This window comes from Pongo abelii, chromosome 8 (genome assembly GCF_028885655.2).
Source record: "Pongo abelii isolate AG06213 chromosome 8, NHGRI_mPonAbe1-v2.0_pri, whole genome shotgun sequence".
NCBI classification, from domain to species: Eukaryota; Metazoa; Chordata; class Mammalia; order Primates; family Hominidae; genus Pongo; species Pongo abelii.
The window spans coordinates 49,459,046-49,475,441 of NC_071993.2; the positions used below are offsets into that span (position 1 = coordinate 49,459,046).

At 47.7% G+C, this 16,396-nt stretch overlaps 1 protein-coding gene across 3 annotated transcripts in view; it reads right to left on the bottom strand.

Annotated features, from left to right (window-relative positions):
* LOC129048447 (uncharacterized) overlaps window positions 1–16,396 on the bottom strand; it is a 39,324-nt gene that overhangs the window by 21,276 nt on the left and 1,652 nt on the right. Inside the window, exon 2 of one of the 3 annotated variants that reach the window (XR_010141500.1) lies at window positions 6,080–6,901. The gene's annotated coding sequence lies outside the window, so the exon portion shown is untranslated. Of the gene's footprint in view, window positions 1–410; window positions 1,742–6,079; window positions 7,024–16,396 lie in introns of those variants that run through there. The other 2 variants (XR_008510793.1, XR_008510791.1) reach the window with 2 other exon arrangements.

The following is a 16,396-nucleotide window of genomic DNA, read 5'->3' on the forward strand; positions in this document are numbered from 1 at the left end:
TTCCCTTTGGAGTCTCCCCAAGACTCTTGTGACCCAGAAGTGCACATCACACACGTGCTGTGCACAGGCCCCTCGTCCTCAGTGGCACCCCGAGATCAGGCAATGGGCAGGCGTTTATAAATGTGCAGCTGCTCCAACCCGGCACCAGAATGGCTGTGGTGTGTGTGAGGCACTGCTCCTTCCAAGAGCTTTCAGATTTGGGGTGAGGTGTACAGAGGAAGCAGCCACCTGTCACAGAAGACAGAGTAGTAAAGTTAAGAGAAAAGTGTGTCCAGGCACAGTGGCTCATGCCTATAATCCCAGCACTTTGGGAGGCTAAGGCAGGAAGATCACCTGAAGCCAGGAATTCAAGACCAGCCTGGGCAACATAGTGAGACCCTGTCACTGCAAAAAAAAATTTTTTTTTTTACCTTAGCCAGGCATGGTGGTGCATGCCTATTGTGCAGCAACTGGGCAGACTGAAGCAGAAGGATCTCTTGAGCCCAGGAGTTTTAGGCTCCAGTGAGCTGTGATCACACCACTGCACTCCAGCCTGGGTGACAGAACAAAGACCCTGTCTCAAAAAAAATTAGAGAAAGGTATAGACAAACAGCTGAGGAGTGTGAGATCCCAGCAGTTAGGAGGCTTTCCTGAGAAGGGAAAATTGGCCCTGGGCTCTGGAGAAGACATGGAATTTCTGATGTGGGATGGTGAAGGGTATGGGCACTGCCAAAATCCCCCCTGGACTCCCCCAGCATCCCCTCTGTCCCTGCCTCCTCGCTCCTCCTGCTCTGAAGATGGGCTGGCATTTGCTTCTCTGTCTCATCACTCTCTTTTCTTTATTCAAGAAAAGCTGGCCGGGCACAGTGGCTCACGCCTGTAATCCCAGCACTTTGGGAGGCCGAGGCGGGCGGATCACAAGGTCAGGAGATCGAGACCATCCTGGCCAACATGGTGAAACCCTGTCTCTAATAAAATTACAAAAAAATTAGCCAGGCGTGGTGGCAGGCGCCTGTAGTCCCAGCTACTCCAGAGGCTGAGACAGGAGAATGGCGTGAACCTGGGAGGCGGAGCCTGCAATGAGCCAAGATCATGCCACTGCACTCCAGCCTGGGTGACAGTCTCAAAAAAAAAAAAAAAAAAGAAAAAAAGAGTGTCGGCGAGGCGTGGTGGCTCACGCCTGTAATCTCAGCACTTTGGGAGGCCAAGGCAGGCGGATCATGAAGTCAGGAGCACGAGACCAGCCTGATCAACATGGTGAAACCCTGTCACTACTAAAAATACAAAAATTAGCCAGGTGTGGTGGCACACATCTGTAATCCCAGCTACTCAGGAGGCTGAGGCAGGAAAATCACTTGAACCTGGGAGCCTGAGATTGCAGTGAGGTGAGATCACGCCAATGCACTCCAGCCTGTGGGACAGAGCAAGGCTCCATCTCAAAAAAAAAAAAAAAATTCCAAAAATAAACAAGAAAACATTAACAGTAGCATTAAGAAGAATAATAGTCTCAGCCGGGTGTGGCAGCTCAAGCCTGTAATCCCAGCATTTTGGGACACTGAGGCAGGCGGATCACCTGAGGTCAGGAGTTTGAGACCAACCTGGCCAACATAGTGAAACCTTGTCTCTACTAAAAATACAAAAATTAGCCAGGCATGGTGGTGGGTGTCTATAGTCCCAGCTACTCAGGAGGCTGAGGCAGGAGAATCACTTGAACCCAGGAAGCAGAGGTTGTAGTGAGCGGAGATCACGCCATTGCACTCCAGCCTGGGTGATAAGAGTAAAACTCCATCTCAAAAAAAAAAAAAAAAAGAGGAGTCTTAAGAGTAAATTTAACAAAATAATTGCAAAATGTGTACTCTGAAAAATACAAAACATTGTTGAAAGAAATTAAAGTGCTAAATAAATAAATAAGGTTGGGTGTGGTGGCTCACACCTATGGTCCCAGCTACTCAAGAGGCTGAGGTGGGAGGATCACTTGAGCCTGGGAGGTTGAAGCTGCAGTAAGCCATGATCACACTACTGCACTCCAGCCTGAGTGACAGAATGAGACCTTGTCTCAAAATAAAAAAGTTAAATGCCAGGCACAGTGGCTCACTCCTGTAATCCTAGCATTTCGGGAAGCTGTAGGCAGGCGGATCACCTGAGGTCAGGAGTTCGAGACCAGACTGGCTAACATGGTGAAACCCCATCTCTACTAAAAATACAAAAATTAGCCAGGCATGGTGGCAGTTGCCTGTAATCCCAGTTACTCAGGAAGCTGAGGCAGGAGAATTGCTTGAACCTGGGAGGTGGACATTGCAGTGAGCCAAGAGTGTGCCATTGCACTCCAGCCTGGGTGACAGAGCAAGACTTTGGCTGGGTGCAGTGGCTCACACCTGTAATCCCAGCATTTTGGGAGGCCGAGGCGGGTGGATCACCTGAGGTCAGGAGTTTGAGACCAGCCTGGCCAACATGATGAAACCCTGTCTCCACTAAAAATACAAAAAAAAATTAGCTGGGCATAGTGGTAGGCACCTGTAATCCCAGCTACTCAGGAGGCTGAAGCAGGAGAATTGCTTGAACCCAGCAGGTAGAGACTGCAGTGAGCCAAGATCGCGCCATTGCACTCCAGCCTGGGCAACAAGAACAGAACTCTGTCTCAAAATAGTAATAATAAAATAAAAATAAAAAAGTTAAAAGTATGTGTGTGTGTGTATATATATATACACACACACACACACACACATATATATGTACATATATAGTATCAGCCATGAGGTCCTGCCAGAAGATGACGGCTCCTAATGCCACTTCCCAGCACAAGAGTTCAGTGCCCACATATGCAAGGCTGAGAGCCTCACAAAGAGCAGGGCAAGGTACAAACATCAGTGATATAAAGCACATAGGATATAATACATTTATACAACATGGAGGGAATTTACATGCTATCTATGCAAGAAAGGTATTACACATCTATCTTCCTACACGTAGAAATGTAGAGTAGTTTAGTAATCACCATGCATAAATACATAGAATGGATAACTATAGTGGTTACATAAATATTGAAAGAATGATGAAAAAATGTAGAATAGTGCTAAAATTAATTCTAAGTGGAGAAATGATATAGATATAGATATGCAAATATACACACATATGTCTCTCTGTAAATTGGTAAAGTTATACATTTGCATATATATATATAGCAGTTGGATAAATATAATGTTTAAAGGGACATTATTTATAGAAATACTATAAAGCATGGGGCACAGTGGCCTGCACTGTAGTCCCAGACTTGGGAAGCCAACCTGGGAGGATCACTTGAGCCTAGGAGTTTGAGACCAGCCTGGGCAACATAACAAGAACTTGTCTCAAGAAAAAAAAGAAAAAGGTAAAAAATACCATATATTCACTTTTTTTTTTTTTTTTTTTTTTTGAGACAGAGTCTCACTCTGTCACCCAGGCTGGAGTGCAGTGGCATGATCTTGGCTCACTGCAACCTCCACCTCCCGAGTTCAAGCTATTCTCCTGCCTCAGCCTCCCAAGTAGCTGGGATTACAGGTGCCCACCACCAAGCCCAGCTAATTTCTGTATTTTTAGTAGAGATGGGGTTTCACCATGTTGGCTAGGCTGGTCTCAAACTCTTGACCTCAGGTGATCCACCTGCCTCAGCCTCCCAAAGTGCTGGGATTACAGGCGTGAGCAACCGTACCCAGCCACACATTTCTTGATAGATAAGATACATAAAGTTATTCAATAAATGTATATCCAGATACTTAATGGTTAGGGAAGCTTAGTTATGGCACCTGGACACCAGGAAAATATGCTTTTCCCACCAACAGCTCCAGATGGTCCTGTCCAGTCCTGTATCAAGATGCCAGTGGGGAAACTGAGTGCCTGTTGAGGCAGGCACCCACGAGGCAGCACAGCCAGTGGGGAGAAGGGAAGGGATATACAGGAATGTGAAGTTTATGGTATTCGAGGTGCACTGAGCACGCTGTGTACGAAGGGCTGGCCTAAGCCTGCAGGGGCATTAATCATCTCATCTTCTCTACCCTGAGGTGGATGATACCATCATCCGCAAGTTATAGTAGAGGAAACCAGGGCCCAACAAAGCAAAGCTGCCACACCAGCAACTTTATAAACCTTTACAATGTCATGAGAATTTGTGGGCTAGTCCAGATTTTTAAAGAAAACTTCAAGTTTGAGCAAATTTGCAGACACTCAAAATCTACTGTCCCTAACCTGGGAGTGTCTCTGCAAAAATAAAAACAAATAAAAAGTAAAATGTCACGACAATTAGCGGACTAGTTCGGATTTTTAAAGAAAACTTCAGGCTTGAGCAAACTTGCAGACACCCAAAATCTGCTTCCTGTATCCTGCGAGTCTGCACCAGGGGTGGAACTGATGCCGAACTGTCCTAGACCGCCCCCTTCTGGCCAGAGGAGGTGGGCTCAGCTGTCTCCATGAACAAAAACCACCCTCTCTTGGCGAGAGGCAGAGGCCAGTCCTCAGGAAGGGCCCTGTGTGTGTGACAAGATGCAATAACCACTCGCTTCGTGCCTAGTGGGGCTGTGGCCAGGGTGGGGCGTTGCTGGCTTGGCCTGGAGAGGGGACACAAAGGGACACATCTGAAGCCACAGAAATTTCAGAAACAAGCAAATGCAGGGTCACTGGGAGACACCTGGACACTGCAAAGATGCAGAGATAAAGAAGGAAACAATAGTTCAGCAGAGGGAGAGAGAGACGGAGCAAGGACAGGGAGGGAGACACCCAGAGAGAGATAGAGAGACTCTCCCAGACAGATATCAACCAAGCCAGAGAGATGCGGTAGGACTGAGACACACAGAAGCCACCCCCGCGCCGGCCCTGCACCCAAAGACATGGTGGAAAAGGAAGCATCTTCTCTGACCTGAGCCGAGACAGGCAGGGAGCCCCCAGCAGGAAGAGCTCTTCCCCTCCCCATCCTGTAGCGTCTAGACAGTTCTCCCGCCCCAGCCCAACACCCGATTTCAGAAGTTCCCAGGAGCTCTGCATCCTAGTCCTCTGGGATTTGTTGGTACAAATGGGCTTGCTGTGGGACTTTCCCCAGAATGGGCTAGGACTCTGTCTGTGGCAGCAGGCCCAGTTTCCCAGCTTCCTAAATTCCACTGCCATGTCTCTTTGCCTGTCTCATTCTCCTGGTGAGTATGCTTGCCTTTTCACACAAAAAATGGAGGTTTCCTCCCAACCAGCTCTGTCCCACCGAGGCTCATAAAGAACTGTGAACCTGGCTGGGCGCAGTGGCTCATGCCTGTAATTCCAGCACTTTGGGAGGCCGAGGTGGGTGGCTCACTTGAGATCAGGAGTTCGAGACCAGCCTGGCCAACATGGTGAAACCCCATTTCTACTAAAAATACAAAAAATAGCCAGGCGTGGTGGCTCGCACCTGTAGTCCCAGCTACTCGGGAGGCTGAGGCAGGAGAATCGCTTGAAACTGGGAGGCAGAGGTTGCAGTGAGCTGAGATGGCGCCACTGTACTTCAGCCTGGGTGACAGAGCGAGACTCTGTCTCAAATAAAAACAAAAACAAAAACAAAAACAAAAAACTGTGAACTTTGCTGGGCATGATGTCTCATACCCCTAATCCCAACACTGAGAGGCTGAGACAGGGGGATCACTTGAGGCCAAAAGTTTGAGGCCAGGTTGGGCAACAAAGTGAGACCCTGTCTCTATAAAAATACAAATTAAAGAACTGTGACTTGGAGATGCCAGTGACTCTTCTGGGCTTTGATGAAGACCCCTTCCTGGCTGAGGAACAGAACCTGTCCCAACCTACCTGGACAGCCCTGGGGCCTCATCTGGCCCCCACCCAGTGGCCAAGGCTTTATCAGAACCAGGACTGCCTCCTCATGAGTGCAGCCTCCTGAAGATGGCTGGGAAGTCCATCAGTCGAAGGCCTGGGGAAGGAGGAGATGTGAACTCCTCCTCAGTCAGGAGATGACATTTTCCTGCAATCTTCCTCTTATCTTCCCCCACCCGTAGGCCACATTCAGCATTCTTCAACAAACACTCTGTTGCCTGTGCCCAGAGACCCAGATGCTGGAACCTGACCGCCCGGATCTAATTCTAGTCCCACCACTTACCAGCTGGCTGACTTGGCAGGCAACTTCACCTGTTGTGCTTCCGTTTTCCATAGATAAGATGGAATCTGGCTAGCATCAACGTCACTGAGCAGGCTGGGTGCAGCAACTCACGCCTGTAATTCCAGCACTTTGGGAGGCTGAGGAGGTGGGAGGATCACTTGAGCCAAGGAATTTGAGTCCAGCCTGGGCAACATAGCAAGACACCCCCCAATAAAGAATCGAGCCTGCCCAGCCTATGGGTGCTGATTGCTCCAAACAATCCCTGCATTCCCCCATAAAGTCCAGGCTGCCCGAACCATGGCCAGTAATACTGGCGAACAACCCCTCCAACCGAGCTGCCCAAACTGGCTGCCAATCCGCAAGAACGGCCCCTTATCCAGCCTGCACCCCCACCCCCTCCATGGCTGCTAATCCTGGAAACAATCCCTCTATTCCCACTTCAGAAGCTGGCTGCGCCTCCCCCATGAGACACCTCCGCGCCCTCCCCGAATGAGCCGCACGTCTGCTCCTCCAAACAGCCGCTGTGCCCGGTGCTCAGCGCATCTCAACTCGCGGCAGCCCGCCCCGCGCGCCGCCTCTCCCTTTCCTGCGGCTTGAAGGGACCCCAGCGTGAACCGTGCGCTTGTTTTTCATCGTCTCCATCTCGGGGCTTCCTTGTAGAGTTTGGAGCTCCGCGTGAACGGCGCTCTACGCGCTAGTTCCATCAGCTCCTCGGTGCCCGCACGCAGCCGCGCGTGCCAGTCAGTGCCTGGGTCACCGCTAATTCCATCCCAACCCGCTCCGGCACCGCGACGGTCTCTTCTGTCACTGAAGACGTTTCTTCTGTCAGTACAAATATATGTCGTTCCTTGTTTTTTTCTATTAAAGACAGTGCTTGGTGGGAACATTTCTGCACTACTGGAGTTTCTGAAGCTTCAACCTCACGCACCAGGCCCACCCACACTCGGGCCCCTGTTCCCCCGCCCTACCCACCCACAGCCAGCCACCTAGCTCAGATCCCGGCCCACGATCTGCACCCCACGCCCGCCCCACACTCAAAACCTCTCCCCAAGGCCGCCTAAGCCTGCACCCCATGGCCTGAGTCTCCTCCCACACCCGGCTTTCCCCGTGCCCAGCAACGCCCGATCCCCCAGTATCCCGGCCCCCTGCATTCCAGACCCCCACACCCCCTAGCCATCATCCCCCACGTCCCGGCCCCACCCCATGTCTGACCCTCCCACGCCCAGGGCCTCCCTCACAGCTGTCCCTGTCACACCTTGGTCACCTTCCCACGCCCAGACCCCTGCCGGGCACTGGGCCCGCCCTAGGTTCCAGGCCCCCTCCACACCCCCCAAACCTCCCCTACCCACACACATCCAGGGGTCCTGCCAAGGCTCTTGGGGGTTTGGTGGCAGCAGTGTAGTTAATGAGCATCCTCAATTCAAAGAATGTTCAAGACTGCACTGCACTGGAGAACTTGAGAGCCCTGAAATCTTGCTGCTCCTATATGAAAAACACTTGAAAGAGGTTTTCCCAAATTTGACAATGTCCAAAACTTTCACATTAGCAATGGGGAGCATATATTCAGGGCAACTGGTATGGGGGGAAATGTTAGCAATAATAAGTTGTGAACTGGAATGCACATTTTCTAAGCTATTGGTAAAAAAAAATTAAGAGAGGGGGTCGGCTGGGCATGGTGGCTCATGCCTGAAATCCCAGCAATTTGGGAGGCCGAGGCGGGTGGATCACCTGAGGTCTGGAGTTCCAGACCAGCCTGGCCAACATAGTGAAACCCTGTCTCTACTAAAAATACAAAAAAAAAAAAATCAGCTGGGCGTGGTGGCGGGCGCTTGTAATCCCAGCTACTCGGGAGGCTGAGGTAGGAGAACTGCTTGAACCCAGGAGGCGGAGGCTGCAGTGAGCCGAGATTGTGCCATTGCACTCTACCCTGGGCAATAAAAGCGAAATTTCACTTCAAAAAAAAAAGAGGGAGTCAATCACACCAGAAGACCCGTTTATCCTTCATTCTTTCTCAAAGAAATTGTTCTAATATTCTAAATCATTATCATATGAAGCAGTGATCATGATTATGCAGTTACTGGTAGCAGTAAAATGTAATTATGAGGGAATTAATTTTAAAATTTATCTTTTGGAATTTTGTTATGCTATGCTTTTGAAAATTTGCAGTTGTTTTGCTTTTGTCATTCCAAAATCATTCTTTTATCATTATAAATAAATACAAACTTTGAGACAAACTGATTATATTCAGAATTTTGTGCTCTTTTCTTTTTTCTTTTGAGATAGAGTCTCACTCTGTAGCACAGGCTGGAGTGCAGTGGCGCCATCTCAGCTCGCTGCAACCTCCGCCTCCTGGGTTCAAGCGATTCTTGTGCCTCAGCCTCCTGCTTACAGGTGTGCGCCACCATGCCCAGTTAATTTTTTTTTTTTTTTTGAGATGGAGTCTCTATGGTGCACCACTGCAATCTCGGCTCACTGCAACCTCTGCCTCCCGGGTTCAAGCAGTTCTTCTGCCTCAGCCTCCCGGGTTCAAGCAGTTCTCCTGCCTCAGCCTCCCGAGTAACTGGGATTACAGCCGTGTGCCGCCCGGCTAATTTTTGTATTTTTAGTACAGACGGGGTTTCACCATGTTGGCCAGGCTGGTCTTGAACTCCTGACCTCAGGTGATCCGCCCACCTATGGCCTCCCAAAGTGCTGGGATTACAGGCCTGAACCACTGTGCCCGCCCGGCCTAATCTTGTGTTCTTTTCTTAGAGATAACTCTACCTATGGTGCCAACTTCAGCTCCCACTTTCAGATCTGCCCTCCTCCTCTAGGGGCAGGTGTGTCTGGTCCTCTGAGGGACACACCTGGGGCATCCCTGCTGAGCACCACGTGTGCACAACTTCAGCTTTCAGAGACAATGTTGATTGTTTTCTAAGGCAGGTGTGCCAGTTTAGGACTGGAAATGAGTCCCATGCACCCCCAGTCTGCCCAAACCCAGGAACCTAGAGGGGTCCTAATCACCTGTGTCAGTGAAAAGGTGGAAAATAGCAAACTCTACCCATCCCTCAGAGCAAAATGGGTTCTCCAATTCCTCTGTGGTGCAGGCTATAAATTCAGACCCTCAGTGTGGAAAATCCCAATGTTGATCATTAGAAGTTAATATATTAAAATATTTTACCAGTTTATTAAGAACTTAGAGGCAAATAATAGCTCTCAAGAATTTATACATCAAACCACAAGACATTTTAATTTTACATTATAGAAAAAAATCTGGTGCTCTATTTTTAAAAACATGATTGGATTTTTTCCTCATTGTTTACTAAATTTCGACTTCTTCAATAGTTCTTTCTGGTTTGGTAAACATTGCTCTGAGTCACTTGTCCTTCTCTTTTGTAGTCTGATCAGAGGAGAGCACACTACCAGCTCCCTTTGTTTACTGGGGAGGCCGAATAACAAATGGTTGGTATTTTATATTAGCTACTGCTGTGGAGACAACAAATACATGTGGAGCTCTGATTGCATTTGAATCTAGGTTTCAGGTGGCCACAAATTCAATAATTTCTTTAACTTATTTAACAGACAAGCCTCTACAAACTACTGACATTCACAGTCACATTCTATGCCAACAAACACAGAACCAAGACCTTTCCAAATCGTAGTGTCGTGGGATTCTTTCAACTTTAACATTCAGTGCCAGTAAAAACATTCTTTTATTCTACTCCTACCAAGTAAATAAGTGATTCCCCTTATCAGATGCTTAATCTCATTATAACTAACTTATTTTTATAAAGATTTAGATAAAGGAGTTCAGTGGAGAGACATTTATTGGAATGAACCACTGGTTTGAGATAAGAAACCCTTTTCATAAATTATGCCTTAATCTAAAATCTGGGTAAGTATTTTACTTCATTGGCTCAGTTTAACTGGAGGAAATAGGAAAGAGAAATTTATGACTGTGGCTTATAAATATTTAAAACCTGTTTCTTCAGAAACAGTGCTCAAGGATCACTGAGAAAAAAAAAAAAAGAAAGAAAACCTGTTTCTCTCACTGACTGACTCTGACCTCTGAGAAAGCTGTCTCTCTGTCCCAGCACTCTGCCTCACAGCCTGCTTTATGAATCTTCACTACACCCGTCAGTCAACACTGGGAAGATAACACATCTATTTCTTCCTCCCACTGGAAGCCCACTGTGACGTCATCCATTGGAGGCAGGAGCTCTGCGCTGTCCCTTTGCAGCCCCTGGAACTGCAGTGAGATGTGTGTATTGAGTCAATCCATAAATACCAAGTAATTCTATAAATAAAAATTATAGGAGACCCTTGTTTTGGACTAAGCTCCTGCCTAGGATCAGCTTAGTCCTAAACAAGGGTCTCCTGGGTGGATCACCTGAGTTCGAGACCAGCCTGACCAACATGGAGAAACCCTGTCTCTACTAAAAATACAAAAAGAATTAGCCGGGCGTGGTGGCACATGCCTGTAATCCCAGCTACTCAGGAGGCTGAGGCAGGAGAATCGCTTGAAGCCGGGAGGCAGAGGTTGCACTCCAGCCTGAGCAACAAAAGCAAAACTTGAAACTCCGCCTTAAAAAAAAAAAAACAAAAAAAACCGCAGGGGTCTCCTATAATTTTTATCTAACATAACTTTCAAAGCATTTTCATTCTAATACAATTACTCCAAAACAGAGTCATCTCTGGCCTTCCATCAGGAGAGAGATAACAGTCCAACTTCCCAAACAGGCCAGCTTCAGTGGCATGATAATGAAGTTCCCTCTGCCTTTAATCCTTACAACAAACAGGGACCCGAGGTTAGTCAATCAGTTCTTTTTTCAATTGTTCTGTCTCCTTATTCTTGCCTTAGGAGGAAAGCAACCTTAAAATGACCAACTCACTTTTTCTTTTTTGTTTCTGCTTTCTTTAGCCCTTTTGGTCTATAAAACCAACCTCCTCTGCTCAGTTCCCTAGAACATTTATTCCATTTTATGAAAGGAAGTGTTGCCTTATTTGAGAATCACAAAGCCAATTAAGAATTTTTAAATGGGCCAGGCACAGTGGCTCACTCCCGTAATCCCAGCACTTTGGGAGACCAAGTCGGGTGGATCACCTGAGGTCGGGAGTTCAAGACCAGCCTGACGAATATGCAGAAATCCCGTCTTTACTAAAAATACAAAACTAGCCAGGCGTGGTGGCACATGCCTGTCATCCCAGCTACTCAGGAGGCTAAGGCAGGAGAATACCTTAAACCCAGGAGGCGGAGGCTGCAGTGAGCCGAGATCACTGCACTCCAGCCTAAGCAACAAGAGCGAAACTCCGTCTCAAAAAAAAAAAAAAAAAAAAAAAAAAAAGAGCCAGGCACAGTGGCTGATGCCTGTAATCCCAGCACTTTGGGAGGCTGAGGCAGGTGGCCCAGTCTCCACTAAAAATACCAGAATTAACCGGGCATAGTCACACACACACACACCCTGTTGGCCAGGCTGGTCTTGCACTCCTAACCTCAAGTAATCTGGGCCAACACTGTAACTGTCCAAGGGGTTCACCTTGCCCGCTGCGTAGACAGAGCCAATTCATCAAGACAGAGAACTGCAATAGAGAAAGAGTAATTCATGCAAAGCCAGCTGTGTGGGAGGCTGGAGTCTTATCATTACTCAAATCAGTCTCTCTGAGCATTCGGGGATCAGAGTTTTTAAGGATAACTTGGTGGGTAGAGGGGGAGCCAGTGAGCCAGGAGTGCTGATTGGTCAGAGATGAAATCATAGGGAGTAGAAGCTGTCTTCTAGCACTGAGTCAGTTCCTGGGCGTGGAACACAATGTCAGACAAGCCAGTTTATTGATCTGGGTGGTGCCAGGTGATCCACAAGTGCAGGTCTGTAAAATACCTCAAGCACTGATCTTAGGAGCAGTTTAGGGAGGGTCAGAATCTTGTAGCCTCCAGCTGCATGACTCCTAAACCATGATTTCTAATTCTGTGGCTAATGTTAGCCTAGTCCCCAGGCAAGAAGGAGGTCTGCTTTGAGAAAGGGCTGTTACCATCTTTGTTTAAACTATAAACTGCAAACAATCCTGGCGAGGTGGCTCACCTCCCAGCACTTTAGGAGGCAGGTGGATTACCTGAGGTCATGAGTTCGAGACCAGCCTGACCAACATGGTGAAACCCCGTCTCTACTAAAAATACAAAAAAATTAGCTGGGTGTGGTGGTGGGCGCCTGTAATCTCATCTACTCCGAGATTGCTAAGGCAGGAGAATCCCTTGAACCCAGGAGGCAGAGGTTGTGGTGACCCGAGATCTCACCTAGGTCCTGCCACTGAACTCCAGCCTGGGCAAAAGAGTGAAACTTCATCTCAATAAATAAATAAACAAACAAACAAACTACAAACTAAGTTTTTCCCAAAGTTAGTTCAGCCCACATCCAGGAATGAACAAAGGCAGCTTGGCAGTTAGAAGCAAGGAGTCGGTTAAGTTAGATCTCTTTCATTGTCTCAGTTAAAATTTTGCCTAGGCAGTTTCAACATGGTGAAACCCCATCTCTACTAAAAATGCAAAAATTAGGCTGGGCACAGTGGCTCACGCCTGTAATCCCAGCACTTTGGGAGGCCGAGGACCAAAGTGGATCACCTGAGGTCAGGAGTTCAAGACCAGCCTGGCCAACATGGTGAAACCCCCTCTCTACTAAAAATACAAAAAATTAGCCAGGCATGATGGCAGGTGCCTGTAATCCCAGCTACTCGGGAGGCTGAGGTGGGAGAACTGATTGAACCCAGGAGGTGGAGGTTGCAGTGAGTTGAGATCGCACCATTGCACTCCAGCCTGGGCGACTGAGCAAAACTCCATCTCAAAAAAAAAAATTAGCTGGCTGGGTGCGGTGGCTCATGCCTGTAATCCCAGCACTTTGGGAGGCTGAGGCGGGCGGATCACGAGATCAGGACATCAAGACCATCCTGGCTAATACGGTGAAACCCAATACAAAAACGAAATTAGCCGGGCTTGGTGGCAGGCGCCTGTAGTCCCAGCTACTCGGGAGGCTGAGGCAGGAGAACGGCGTGAACCTGGGAGGCGGAGGTTGCAGTGAGCCGAGACTGTGCCACTGCACTCCAGCCTGGGTGACAGAGCGAGACTCCGTCTCAAAAAAAAAAAAAAAAAAAAAATTAGCTGGGTGTGGTGGTACATACCTGTAGTCCCAGCTACTCAGGAGACTAAGGTGGGAGGATGAGTTCCGAAGGCAGAAGTTGCAGTGAGCTGAGATTGCACCACTGTACTCCAGCCTGGGTGACAGAGTGAGATTCTGTATTAAAAAAAGAAAATGGGGTCAGGCACGGTGGCTCATGCCTGTAATTCCAGCATTTTGGGAGGCCAAGGCAGGAGATCCACCTGAGGTCAGGAGTTCGAGACCAGCCTGACCAACATGGAGAAACCCCATCTCTACTAAAAATACACAATTAGCCGGGCATGGTGGCTCACGCCTGTAATCTCAGCACTTCGGGAGGCCGAGGCGGGCGGATCACAAGGTCAGGAGATCGAGACCACGGTGAAACCCCATCTCTCCTAAAAATACAAAAACTTAGCTGGGCGCAGTGGCAGGCACCTGTAGTCCCAGCTACTCAGGAGGCTGAGGCAGGAGAATCACTTGAACTGGGAGGCGGAGGTTGTGGTGAGCCGAGATAGCGCCATTGCACTCCAGCCTGGGCAACTGAGCAAAACTCCGTCTCAAAAAAAAAAGAAAAAAAGAAAGAAAATGGGCCCACCGCAGTGGTTCATGCCTGTAATCCCAGCACTTTGGGAGGCTAAGGCAGGCCGAGCACTTGAGGTCAGGAGTTCAAGACCAGCAGCCTGGCCAACATAGTGAAACCCCATCTCTACTAAAAATACAAAAATTAGCCAGGCGTGGTGGTAGACTCCTGTAATTCCAAGATAAGGGAGGCTGAGGCAGGAGAATCACTTGAACCTAGGAGGAAGAGTTTGCACTGAACTGAGATCATGCCACTGTACTCCAGCCTGGGCAACACAGCAAGACTCTGTCTCAAAAAAAAAAATGCTTGGGACCAGAGATATTTCTGATTGTGGAATTTTTTGGATTTTGGAATATTTGCATATACATAATGAGATATCTTGGGAATGGGACCCACATCTAAATAATTTATGTTTCATATACACCTTATACACATAGCCTGAAGATGATTTTATATATATATATATATAAAAATATATATATATATTTTTTTGAGACGGAGACTCCCTCTGTCGCCCAGGAGGAGTGCAGTGGCGCAATCTCGGCTTACTGCAAGCTCCACCTCCCGAGTTCACGCTGATCTCCTGCCTCAGCCTCCCGAGTAGCTGGGACTACAGGGGCCCACCACCATACCCGGCTAATTTTGTTTTTGCATTTTTAGTAGAGACGGGGTTTCACCATGTTAGCTAGGATGGTCTCGATCTCCTGACCTCGTGATCTGCCCTCCTCGGCCTCTCAAAGTGCTGGGATTACAGGTGTGAGCCACCACACCCAGCAGATCTTATATATTTCAAATAATTTTGTGTATGAAACAAAGTTTTGACTTTTTAATATGGCCTGTCACATGAAGCCAGGTATGGAATTTTCCATCTGTGGCGTCATGCTGGTGCTCAAAAAGTTTTGGATTTTGGAGCATTTTTGGATTTCGGATTTTTTTTTTTTTTTTTTTTTTTTTTTTTGAGACAGGGTCTCACTCTGTTACCTAGGCTGGAGTGCAGTGGCACAATTACAGCTCAACGAAGCCTGATCTGCTGGGCTCAAGGGATCCTCTCACCTTGGCCTTTCGACTAGCTGGGACCACAGGTGTGCACCACCACACCTGGCTAATTTTTATATTTTTTGTAGAGATGGGGTTTCACCATGTTGCCCAGGCTGGTCTCAAACTCCTGAGCTGAAGGGATCCACCCACCTTGACCTCCCAAAGTGCTGGGATTACAGGTGTGAGCCACCACGCCCAGACAAATTTTAGATTTTTGGATTAGGGATGCTCAACCTGTATGTGGAAAACAATATGCCAGGGAACAGGCTCTCAGTGACTGCAGACGTCAGGTGATGTGCCAGGGAGACACAGAAAGGAAGATGAGTGTTTCAACATGTGGCCAGTAAAAGACTTCCAAGAATGGCCGGGCACGGTGGCTTACGCCTGTAATCCCAGCACTTTGGGAGGCCGAGATAGGCAGATTGGCTGAAGTCAGGAGTTTGAGACCAGTCTGGCCAACATGGTGAAACCCCGTCTCTACTAAAAATACAAAAAAATTAGCCGGACATGGTGATGTTCGGCTATTCGGGAGGCTGAAGCAGGGCAGGGGAATTGCTTGAGCCAGGGAGGTGGAGGTTGTAGTCAGCCGAGATTGCACCACTGTACTCCAGCCTGGGCGACAGAGCAAGACTCAGTCTCAAAAAAAGACTTCCAAGAATAAAAATATATTACTTAGGTTAAGTTCGGTGGGTGACAGAGGAAGGAAACAGACTCAACTCAGGCCAAAAAAAAAAAAAAAGGAGGGGGCGGTATGGAGTAACCAATATTAAACAAGAGTTAAGTAAATCTTCAAATGGAGATTTGGAATAAAAATAGTATGGTGCAACAAGAGCGAAACTCCATCTCAAAAAAAAAATAGTATGTATGGTGTTCAGATTCCACTAGATATATTACGACTCATTTAGCCATTTTACTTAAAAATATAAATATTAAAACATACCAGAAATTGTATCTTTTGCAACTATTTGCGCTTATGATAAGAAACTTTAGCAACATAAAACTGTGGAATGGATATGTGGTTTTTCAGAAATGAGAGCAAACATTCAAAGACTACTTTATTACATAAATACGGGAATAGGAGAGTGGCCCAGAAACGAAATAGCAGGAGCTTCTAAGGTTCAGCAAGAGAGGGCTGAGAGAGACTGCCCAAGAAGGGATTCAAACGGGGCCTAGAATGACAAAGCTTGTACTGCACTTTATGTGTGTCACAGGAGGACAGAAAGGGGTGAGTCACAGAGCTGTTTAGGAGGCAGAATGGACAAGAATCGTTTGATTGGTTATGGGGATTTGGAGGCAAATAAAGTCTAGGATGATGCTCAGGCCTTCGGCTTTACCACTTGGATGGAGCATAGAGAGTAGGCGGGGTGGTTTAAAGAGGAAACCAAGTATTTATTTCAAGAAATGTCAAGTTTCAGCAAACTATGAGACATGCATGTGGAGACAGGAGGCAGGCAGTGGGCCTGGTGGTCTCCAGCTAAGGAGAGAGGTCAGAGAGGTGAGTTTCCAGAAGGGAGCGGCCAAATCTCAGAGCCTGCTGAGGGGGTTAAGACCTAATTATCCATCCAAAAGTGTATC